The 12,832-nt window shown below is 34.9% G+C and overlaps 1 long non-coding RNA gene across 1 annotated transcript; it reads right to left on the bottom strand.

The window, feature by feature from the left end:
* Positions 1–4,913: 4,913 nt before the first annotated feature.
* Positions 4,914–12,121, bottom strand: LOC307185442. Its single transcript, XR_013828081.1, has 3 exons — positions 11,910–12,121; positions 9,018–9,088; positions 4,914–4,933 (listed from the first exon to the last, which is right to left on the bottom strand). It is a non-coding gene; the product is annotated as an uncharacterized lncRNA (long non-coding RNA).
* Positions 12,122–12,832: the final 711 nt, after the last annotated feature.

The raw sequence follows: 12,832 nt of genomic DNA, 5'->3' as shown, positions 1-12,832 counted from the left end.
AAGTTGCAATTTCCCTAGATTTCAAGAGAGTGGTAATAATATTCAGTAAATATTTTTAAAGCTGAACAATCTATATTTTTCAGAATTTCTTGATTATTACATTGGTCAGTAACAATATTGTCTTTCATTCTCTTACATGTGTCTAAGGGTCAACCTTCCTCTCTTAATAATTATTTTTCCTGAAATAGTTTTAACTTTTTATTGACATTTATTTTAGAAAGAAGAAGCACCTAGTAAGTTAGCCAGGCTGAATATTATTTAATTGTAAAATGATTAATTTATATCTTTCTCCATGGAAAATTAAATGCCAAATACATCTAAAGAATTGAACATTTAATATTTTACTCTGCAATTATACTTTCAGTAAGAAATGTGCTGTAGGTAACGAAAGAAGTAGGTAAAAGTTGTAACAGTAAGAGCTCAGGGCTACTGATATTACCAGGATCTTACTAAATAAAAATATTTGTAGCCATGAAAATAGTGAAGTCACCAAGAGAATAAATAGATTACTTTCAGGAGAAAAAGTAATTGGGGCTCTTCTTTAGACTTCCAGCCTGGTGATAGGTGCACAAATGGGCAATTATAGTAATCACAGCAGAGAAGAGCACAGGGACCCAGTCACCTTAACCATGGGTTATTTCATTGAGTCATCAACATAAACTAGCACAAATGTTAACCAAAAATGAGTGGAGTCCAGAATGGATAATAGAGGACAGAAAGTACACATAGCAATTACAACCTCAGAAACGAGTGTAACAGTGATGAGTGTAGCTTGTCCCACTAAATATACTACTGTAAATCCTTTTGATTTAGAAATTTTGACTGACAATGACCTTGAAGAATCAGTGGGAGGACAGAGGAGTTTGATGTGAAGTATAGGTGTACTTGAGTGGACTATAGTAGGTGCTATCGGTGTTTGACTCAGTTCCCCAGCATTCAAGCTCACTGTTTCTTGGGAGATGATAGCATCTCACTACAAGCACTTGTAACTCTCTGCCTGAGAGCTTTCCCTAGTGCCATGAGGAGGATTTGCTGCATGCAGAGCAGGCTAGAGTTCCAAGGATAAATGCTTTTAAATGCATTTGAAATCCTCTGCCAAGGACAAACAGGTGTTATGATTACAAGGGCCAACTTTGGACTTTTTGGACAACTTTGGAGCAACTCTGAGGGAGGTGTGTTCTACTTTACCATAGAGGTAACCTACTCATTAATGCACCACTTTTGGCCTATTTTCCTTCCCTGTTCTACTCTCCCATTCCCACACTGGTGCTTCTTGGGATCACCTTCCAAATGAAATGTGTCTCCTCAAATCTTAGACTCAAGGTCTACTTCTTGGGGAATTCAATTTAAGATTCCATGCATACCCTATTTCATTTTTATTCTATGCATTTATTTTAATAATACAATTAGGGCTTCCCTGGTGGCACAGTGGTTGAGAGTCCGCCTGCCGATGCAGGGGACACGGGTTCGTGCCCCGGTCCGGGAAGATCCCACATGCCGCAGAGCGGCTGGGCCCGTGAACCATGGCCGCTGAGCCTGCGTGTCCGCAGCCTGTGTTCTGCAACAGGAGAGGCCACAGCAGTGAGAGGCCCACATACCGCAAAAAACAAAAAACAAACAAAATAATAATAATACAATTAATAGACTACCACCTGGATCTTACTAGCTTGGTAAAATCTTGTAATAACCCTTAAAACAGCTAATGAGACAACTTGGGAATGGCACCCTACTTGAAAAATAGAACAACTCCTTCCTTAACTTTTGCTTCTCCACATCAGAGATAATCCAAAACTGGAATTATCACTTATCTGTTTTTTTTAAAAAAAAATATCTAATATGCATATGCTTATCTTTCTGTTCAACTTTATAAAAACAGTATCACATTATATGGAATCTTCATGGAGTTACTTTTTCACTAAATATTATTCAATTCAGTTCTATTATTCTGTGTAGCTTTAATTATTGATTTTCACTACTGTATGAAATTCTACTATGTAAATATATCACAATGAATTTATCTATTCTTCTATTAGGCACTTTTCAGTATTTAGATTATTTTCTATTGTGAATACAGTCATCCCTTGGTATCTTCAAGGGATTGGCTTCAGGATCCCCAGTAAATACCACAGTTTCCTTATGTAAAATAGCATAGTATTTGCATATAACCTATGCACAACCTCCTGTATACTTTAAATCATTTCTAGATTACTTATAAAACCCAATATAATGTAACTGCTATGTAAATAATTGTACTTTTTGGAAATTTCTGCAGTTTGTAAAAATTATTTTCTATCCAAGTTTGTTTGACTCTGCAGATGTGTAATCCATGGATATGAAGGGCTGACTGTATTGCTGTTTTGAATATTCATGTTCATGTTTCCTAGCACACAAGTACAAAATTTTTATTGAAGATATGCTTAAGTGTAGAATGTCAGTTAATAGAGAATTTGATTATTCAAATTTACAAGTAAACATTTTGTTTTCCAAAGTATTTATATTAATTTATATTTGCAAATATCAATTTAGAAGAGATTCTGTTAATCCACGTACTTGTTAACAATCATGTTCAACTTCTTAAATTTGGCAATAAACTATGTTAAAAAATGGTATTCTAACTGCTATCAATTTGCATTTCCTCAATTTCTAATAAGGGATAGTATCTGTTCATTCATGTGCCATGTGTGTTTTCTCTTCTCTGAAATTGTAATATTATTTATATCATAGACATATTTTCATATTGCACTATCTTTTCCTTATAGATTAATAGGAATTATTATATATTATTGATACCAATTTTTGTTGATTTTTTCAATTATCTTTTTCCAGTTCATAACTTTATTTCACTTGTTATATTTTCATGAACTGATGCCATTAACTTAATATAATCAATTCAAAAATATTAGGTCTTATTGTAAAATTACCACAGTGCCCAATAGCAAAAGGGTGTTACTAGGCATTTTACTAATTTTTAAAATTCAAATTTAGATAATTTAATCCTTAATCCATCTATATTTGAATTTTATATATAATGTGAGATAGGATTTTTTTATATCTATAAGTATATATATAATATATCTTTCTTTTGAACAGTTTATCCTATCCTATCCTCACCAATCCACCATGTTACTTCTGTCACATACTTCAGTTCAGTATACATGAGGGTCCTTGTCTGGACAATCCTTGTCTATTGCTCTGGTTATATATTTCTATATATAAATACTGCTGTAATTATTATTAATTTACAGTAAACTTGATATTTGGCAGAGAAGATCATTAATCTTCTTCTTCTTCAAAAAGATTTCGACTATTTATGGCTAACCTCTTTCATATAGGATTGAGAATTAGCTTGCAGATTACCACATCTAAGTAAATCAAGAATAAGAGAAGAAAATACAATGGCAGTTAAAATACTTAGAACTAAAAGAGTATGAAAACACAACATGTCAAATCCTCTGTGATGCAACAAAACAGTAATATTTATGTTACAAAAAGAGAATCTAAAATACAGAATAGACAATAAAATACTGAAGGAGAAGAACAGTTAGATGACTGACACCACACAACCTCAAGACTCACTATAAAGCTACAGTAATCAAGAGAGTATAGTATTGGTGATAGGTAGATCAATGAAACATATGGGAGCCCAGAAACAGACTCATGTAAATACAGTCAACTGATCTTTGACAGAGACACTCTTTCAGCAAATGGTGCTGGAACAACTGGACACCCATATGCAAAAAATGAATTTAGACACAGACCATACACACTTCAAGAAAATTAACTCAAATGGATAAGACACTTAAATGTAAAAGAGTAAAACTATAAAACCCTTAGAAGGTAACACAGGAGAAAACCTAGATGACCTTGGACATAGTAATGCCTTTTTAGATTCAGCTCCAAAGAAATGGTCCATGAAAAAAATCACTGACAAGCTGAAATTTATTAAAATTAAAAACTTCAGCTCTATGAAAGACAATGTTAAGAGAATTAAAAGACAAGCCACGGACTGGGAGAAAATATTTGCAAAAACACATCTGATAAAGGACTGTTATTCAAAATATACAAAGAATTCTTAAAACTTCAATTTTACAATAGCCAAGACATGGAAGCAACCTAAATGTCCATCGACAGATGAATGGATAAAGAAGATGTGGTATGTGTGTATGTGTATATATATATATAATATATATATATTTTATATAAAATATATATATATACACACACACACAATGGAATATTACTCAGCAATAAAGAAGAATGAAATAATACCATTTGCAGCAACATGGATGGACCTAGAGATTATCATACTAAGTAAGCCAGACGAAGACAAATATCATTTGAAATCATTTATATGTGAAATGTAAAAAAAAAAAAAAAAAAGAATTTATATACAAAACAGAAATAGACCCACAGACATAGAAAACAAACTTATGGTTACCGAAGGGGAAGGGAGGGAGGGATAAATTAGGAGCTTGGAATTAACATATACACACTACTATATATAAAATAGATGACCATCAAGGATCTACTGTATAGAACACAGAATTATGCTCAATATTTTTTAATAACCTATAAGGGAAAAGAATCTGAAAAAGATTCAAATATATATATATATATATATATAATTGAATCACTTTGCTGTACACCTGAAACTAACACAACACTGTAAATCAACTATACTTCAATTAAAAACAAAAAAACACTCCATGATAAAATAAATGAATTTAAAAATGGGTCAAAGATCTTAATCATAGAAGATATGCAGATGGCAAATAAGCATGTAAGATGCTCCACATCATATGTCATCAGTAAACGCAAATTAAAACAACAATGAGCTACCACTACATACCTATTAAAATGGCCAAATCTGGAGCACTGACATCACCAAATGCTGGCAAGGATATGAAACAAGAGGCACTCTCATACATTACTGCTGGGAATACGAAATGGTACAGCAATTTTGGAAGACAGTTTGACAGTTTCTTACAAAACTAAACATAACCTTACCATGTTTCTTGATATTTACCCAAAGGAACTGAAAATTTATATCTACAAAAAATCTGTACACAGATGTTTATAGCAGCTTTACTCATAACTGCAAAAACTTGAAAGCAACCAAGACGTCCTTCAATAGGTGACTGGATAAATAAACGGTGGTACATCCAGACAACAGAATATTATTCCACACTAAAAATAAATGATCTATCAAGAAAAGACATGGTGAACCTTAAATGCATATTTCTAAGGGAAAGAAGTCAATCTGAAAAAAATTAAATACTATATGATTCCAATTATATGACACTCTGGAAAAGGTGTAATTATGGAGGTAATAAAAAGATCAGTGGTTTCCAGGGGTGTATGGGGGAAATGATGAATAGGCAGAGCACAGAGGAGTTTTAGAACAGTGAAAATATTCTGTACATACTATAATGATGGATACATGTCATTATACATTTGTCCAAACCCATGGAATGTACAACTCCAAGAATGAACCTTAGTAAACTATAAACTTGAGTGATTATCATGTGTTAATGAGGGTTCATTCTTGATTAAAAAAAAAATGCACCATTCTGATGAGTGATTTTGATAATGAAGGAAGCTATGCATGTATAGGGGCAGAGAATATATGAGCAATCTCTATACCTTCATCTCAGTTTTGTTGTAAACCTAAAACTGCTCTAAAACTAGCCTTAAAAAAAAAACACTGGTATAAACCAAAAAGAGAAAGAGAGAGAGAGAAGCTGAAATATTAAAATCAGTGGCAAATATAACAAGTCAAGTGAAGAATAAACAGAGAGTAGAAAGATAGGACAATAAAAATTAAAGTGCAAATCAATAAAACAAAGATAAATACAATCAACAAAGTCAAAAGTTTGTTTTTTGAAGTACTAACAAACCAATCCACTTGAAAGATTGATCAAGAATAAAAAAAGAGAATAAAAAGTATTATGATTAAAAACAGAAAAATCAGAGGTAAAAAACACAAGGGAAATTAATAAAACCTTTTCACAAGAAAACACGAATCTTTTGTTTAGCTTTTTTGAATGATTTACTAGAACCTATTCAAAAAAAGAGATTTAAAGGCCCAAATATCAATGAATAGGAATGAATGATAAATTTAACAAATGTTTTTATCAGCATCTGTGGAGATCATCCTAAGCCCTTTTTCTTATATCTATCACCATAAGAAACAATAGCTTTTCTAAAATTGAACCATATTTGCATTCCTGAAATACATCCAAGCAGGGGATGTACTGTATTTTTTAATGCTTTAATTATTTTGCAGATATTTTATTTAAGATTTTCCATCAACATTAATAAGATATGTTTGCCTGTAGTGGTTTGTTTTGGTTTTAATTCTTTTCTTGTTTTGGTAACAGGCTAATGGTATATTCACTACATACAAATGATTTATATGTTGTCATTTTTCTATGCCTCAGAATACTTTAGTCTTCTGAATATACAGATTTGAGAGAATTGTCCCAAGAAGCCATATGGGCCTTGTTTACCATTTTTTGTTAATGGTATGTAAACGTTTTCCAGAAGTTCACTGAAAATCCCTTTTCATGTGTCCTATATTCCTCACAAACCAAAAACAATAAAAAGGAATGAGGTCACTCTGACCTATTAAACCTTTACAGAAGCCTTCACAAAAGTACACGCACTATCACAGGAAGGTTAAAAAATATCAAGGTTTTCTTACCAAGGCAGAGTAAAGGACAGATGTTGACTAGTCAACCAGCTGTATCTACCATAGGATAACTGTGAATTTTTTTCTCCTTTTAAACTTAATTTCTTTTATTTCAGTCAACTTCTATAGAAATTACACTCACAGCCTATTTGATATACTAACAAGCTTTCTGTAGTGTTTTTAATGTCGCATCAAAGTAAGATTTGGAAAATTACACAAGTATGACTAAGCTAAGAGGATAAGCTAGTCTGAAAGCTCAGTTAGGGAGAGACAAGAAAATTAACTGGTGGAATATAATACGTACTATGAGAGAGTTGCATTATTAGCAAAGGCTGTTAGTGAGGTAGGTGTAAAAAAAACATGATGACAATAGAAAGTAGAGTGAAGGGAATAGATCAAGTAAAGAACATGCAGATGATGAGAGAGACTGGGCATATTTGTAGGGCATGCTTTTTAGGTTTAAGTAAAATGTTTTGTCTTTTGATTTTCTTTCTTTTTCAAGAACTGGGACTAGAAGGTGCTATTACAGATCTACTATACCTTATCAGAAATTCATGGGCTCTAAATTTCAAAATTTTTCAGATTTTTTTAAAGCTTCCTACATGTTACATAGCATAACACTTTCAGTTGAGTCCAGGAGCACCTCTCAGTGAAACACATTCATATTACTTCAGCAGAATATAAGTATATCCACATGTGTTGGGCTTTACAAAGACTATAAATGGATTTATTTCACTTCTGGTTTGGTTTTATCATCACCTGAGCTCAGGTTGGCTAAGCTAAGGTTTAGCTGCTCAAATAGTTTAGGAACAAAACCCACTTTTTAGAATGTTTGGATTTTGGTATAATGAATATAAGACTGTGGTTGCACTGTTATTATAAATGCTATAAGTAATAATATACTTCTAATATAAGCTAATATAAAATTAAGTGCTTGCTGTAAGTCAGGTAATTTGTCTATAAGTAGTTGTAGCAAAACTTTACTATAGTCATCCAAAAGTGGTTCCTCTGTGTTCATAAAGATATTTTAAAATAAGTTTTCCAACCATATAAAAATACAGTGATAATGAAAATTCCTTTGGTAGAGAAAGAATTAAGTGTATTGCTCTTTTATTTCCTTTTACTGAAACTTAATAACAAAAACTTGTAACTTACATTTGAGCTACAAAAAATTGAGAATTCAGTCAGTTAACACTTGGAAATAAAAGCAAGGAGTGTGACAGGCAACATATCTAGCTTTCATTCTCCATCAGTTGAGGGAAGAGAAGATAGCACTTAAAAACAGAATGGCTTGCTGAGAAATGCACATTTCATTGTTTCGTGGAATTTAAGATTCAGTATCTTATTAATTTTGTCTGATTTTAAATCTTATATGGACCATGAATAGATTATTAAATGAAATTATTTTGAATGGATTAGAAATGTATACATCATGTACTCCTTTGAAAGTCTCACACACCTTAGACAAGGAGATGTTTTTGTTCAGGGAGTTTACATTGCCAGCATTCATTTTATCACTACAAACTTGCTTTCGAGTTTTTCAGTACCTTTAATAAATATGAAGTATTTTTAAAGTGATTTTTAAAAACCCCACTATGATAGTCAATTTTTTAAATCTTTAAAAACTTAAAAAAATTTATATACAATTTTTAAAGGTTACATTCCATTTACAATTATTACAAAATATTTGCTATATTCCCCATGTTGTATAATATATCCTTGAGCCTATCTTATACCCAATAATTTGTACCTCCCATACCCTCACCCCATATCATCCCTCCCCCCAACAAGCTATGAAATCTGAGCTTGATTTTCTTGTGCAAATATAGGTTTCAGCTACACCACATTGGGAAATGGACACAATAAATTACCCAGTCCAGAGACTTGCTGAGAATTGTAATTTCTTCAAATTAATCTAATTGTCACAAAACTTAAAAGGATTCACACTGCACATAGTATACTTATAATAAAACATATAGAAAATATAATAAGTAGAAAACAATAAAATATGAATATATATTTTAATTTTACCACTTAAGTCAAAGACTCTGAAATAAGATTTCAGGTATTAACCTAATAATTCATTCCCCTACTGGGGCTAGCATGTTTTTCTTAAGTTTAATACCACTGCTATTAAGAGGGTTTTTCTCATGGTCAAATAAGTATATTAACTTTCTTGAATAGATAGAGAGATAGATAAATAGATAGATAGGATTACCATAGTTACATTCTAAGCATCAACTGATCTCTATGTTCTTCAAATTAATATGTATTTATGCATTTATACAGGTGCAAGTATGTAATTATATTAACGCTGTAAACTCACCATTAAAGTCATTCTTAAAGCCTGGCACGTGTATTCTTAACGCTTCTTGATTATTCGACACATGCATAATTCTATAAATAAAAAAAAGAAAAAGAAGAAATAAGGAAAAATGGGTGAAATAATTGAATGGCACATGCTATGATGTGATAATTTAAAAACAGTGATTACCTCAGTTACTGAATTTTACTTAAAGTGCTTAACCACAGTATCAACTGGTAAAATAGGATTTGAAACATGGCTTAGGACTTACAGAGAATTTGGACTTTCTTCTGCTTCTTCCTACATTGAACTAAGGCAACCCAGTCACAAACAGAAACGTCCTATGCCTGTGCTACACAGAATGGCTGCTGCTACTGCTGTGTCTTAATCTATAAAGGGAGGAGCAAATATGATGCGAAGGAAATAAAATACTTTTTCTTAATTATTCACAGAGAGGTAGGAAGTTCCTATTTTGGAGACCAGGACAAGAAATTGGAAATAACCCACTGGACCATTGTTGGTTCAAAACCTTGAAAGCTTCCCAGGTGAAATTTGAAACTAGCATCCATACATGGAGGGCAAGAATAAACTGAAGAAAGAGGTGGGTCACTCCAGACTGGTAGGTGCCAGGTTTAATAAGCAAGGGAACTTACAAACAAGGCTTGTCTTTGATGGCCACAAATTGAGTAGATCTCCAAACCTGCCCACCAGAACCTTAAAAGTTTATAAAAGGGCCTTAACTGGGTTTAGTCGCATATACAGTCCAGGTTGTCTCAGCAACACATTACTTTCTCAAGGCTAAATCCATGAAAATGGTTCCCACAGTGGGAAACGTGGGCAGAGCATACATTCTGAGAAGGGAAATGGGTAAGGATCCTCTGATTGTCAGGGTCTAGTTCTTGGTTCAACCAGCGGTCAGGTCTTCTGGATCACTTCCTCCAACAACCAAGTCACAGGATTACAGTAACAGGATTAGAATGTCTATGTTATCTCAATGGTCTCTGTCTAGCTTCAACAGGAGATCATCAACATAATTTTAAGAAGTTCTGAACAAGGCTAAAGCCATGTTCCCTAAAGGAATGCACTCTGTTAATGACCGCTCTAACACTAGTGAAGGCCCACAAGGGAAAGGCATCACAAGAGAGTAGATAGGTCCAGGATCTAGAATAAGAGTGTCTGGTTTTACAGCTAAGTTCTACCATTTAGTAACTGTGATCATGAACTAGGTATTTTACACCTCCAGGTTTCAGTTTACTTATCTTTATAATTGGAATACTAATAGTATACTTTTTAAGGATTAAATTAATCAATACAAAAGCACTTAGATGAGTTCATGATACACAGTAATGCTAGTTGCTGGAGGTTCTGTTAATGTTACTATTTTCTCATGAATTCAACATGTATTTGCTACTTTATACTACAGCATGGAAATCTGTATGTATGTAAATATAGTATATAACTGTGCATGTATATGGACATGTGTCTAGATATTATATATATACCATCTATAAAATATGCATATAGATGTTATATATACTAAATTTTATGATATAGTATCTTTTCTTCTGTAACAGGGAGAGAAGCAAAGTCATAAAAGAAAAATATTGGCATTGATGGCAGAGAAATTTGGGACCAAAAAATGTTACTTAACTGTCATAAATCATGCTCACATTCCTTTTCTATAAAATATGATCCAGTTGCAAATTCACAGCTTAATTATGAAGATTACATGAGATAGCAAATCTAAAATGATTTTCTAAAGGCATGAAATAAAGTGTTTGTGTTTATTAATTGACTACAGAAGTCTATGGAGGATTTCTCCAACCTTAAAATTTCCAAACAATACAGATAGATTAGATAGATAGATACATAGATACATAGATACATAGATACATAGCTAGAAATAGATGTTTCCTACCATTTACAAATGTCTGTAAAGATTATATTTTACTCCAGTGTTACACTGAAAGTTTTACTAACTCAATTTAATATAACCAATCATAATATTTTCCAATAACTAAAACAACACACTTTGTGGTGTTGCTTAATTTTTCATAAACAGTGCCTTCTTAGAAATTCTTCAATAGCAATTTTGTTTTTTGTATTAAACACTACATATGAACATGCAGGATTCAGGAAAGAGGTAACAAAGACATTATTCTACAAGCACAATATTAACTTTTTATATCTTGACCATTATTTCCAATGCTATGTATGGTTTCTACTTATTTGACTGCTTTAGAAATAATTCCATTTGAACTAATATAAAAACAACATATCATTTAATGTGTTAAGTGGAACTTCATGAAGAAATGGTTGGGAAGATGGCGGAAGTAAGATGCGAATATCACCTTCCTCCCCACAGATACACCAGAAAAACATCTACACGTGGAACAACTCCTACAGAACACCTACTGAACGCTGGCAGAAGACCTCAGACCTCCCAAAAGGCAAGAAACCCCCCACGTACCTGGGTAGGGCAAAAGAAAAAAGAAACAACAGAAACAAAAGAATAGGGACGGGACCCGCACCAGTGGGAGGGAGCCACGAAGGACGAAATGTTTCCACGTACTAGGAAGCCCCTTCGCGGGCAGAGGCTGCGGGCAGCGTAGGGGGAAGGCTTCGAAGCCACGGAGGAGAGCACAGCAACAGGGGTGCGGAGGGCAAAGCGGAGAGATTCCCGCACACAGGATCAGGGCCGACCGGCACTCACCAGCCCGAGAGGCTTGTCTGCTCACCTGCCGGGGCGGGTGGGGCTGGGAGCTGAGGCTTGGGCTTCGGTCGGATCCCAGGGAGAAGACTGGGGTTGGGGGCGTGAACACAGCCTGCAGGGGGTTAGTGCGCCACAGCTAGCCGGGAGGGAGTCCGGGGAAAAGTCTGGACCTGCCAAAGAGGAAAGAGACTTTTTCTTACCTCTTTGTTTCCTGGTGCGCGAGGAGAGGGGATTAACAGCACTGTTTAAAGGTGCTCCAGAGACGGGCGCGAGCCGCGGCTAAAAGCGCGGACCCCAGAGACGGACATGAGACGCCAAGGCTGCTGCTGCTGCCACCAAGAAGCCTGTGTGCGAGCACAGGTCACTGTCCACACCCCCCTTCCGGGGAGCCTGTGCAGCCCGCCACTGCCAGGGTCCCGGGATCCAGGATCAACTCCCCCGGGAGAACGCACGGCGCGCCACACGCTGGTGCAACGTCACGCCGCCTCTGACGTTGAAGGCACGCCCCGCACTCCGTGCCCCCCCCCCGCCCCCCCCGCCGGCCTGAGTGAGCCAGAGTCCTGGAAGCAGCTGCTCCTTTAACCCTGTCCTGTCTGAGCGAAGAACAGATGCCCTCCGGCGACCTACACGCAGAAGCGGGGCCAAATCCAAAGCTGAGCCCCTGGGAGCTGTGCGAACAAAGAAGAGAAAGGGAAATCTCTCCCAGCAGCCTCAGGAGCATCGGATTAAAGCTCCACAATCAACTTGATGTACCCTGTATCTGTGGAATACATGAATAGACAACGAATCATCCCAATTAAGAAGGTGGACTTCGAGAGCAAGATTTATGATTTTTTTCCCTTTTCCTCTTTTTGTGAGTGTGTATGTGTAAGTTTCAGTGTGAGATTTTGTCTGTATAGCTTTGCTTCCACCATTTGTCATAGGGTTCTATCCATCCGTTTTTTTTGTTTGTTTGTTTTTTCCTAATAATTATTTCTTTTATTTTAATAACTTTATATTTTATCTTACTTTATTTTATCTCCTTTATTTTTTTCCTTCCTTCCCTCCTTCCTTCCTACCTCCCTCCCTCCCACCCTCCTTTCTTTCTTTCTTTCTTTCTTTCTTCTTCTACTAATTCTTTCTT

This window comes from Stenella coeruleoalba, assembly GCF_951394435.1.
Source record: "Stenella coeruleoalba genome assembly, chromosome: 4".
Classification (NCBI taxonomy): domain Eukaryota; kingdom Metazoa; phylum Chordata; class Mammalia; order Artiodactyla; family Delphinidae; genus Stenella; species Stenella coeruleoalba.
The sequence above is the reverse complement of the archived record's forward strand: the minus strand, read 5'-3'. Positions and strand labels throughout refer to the sequence as shown.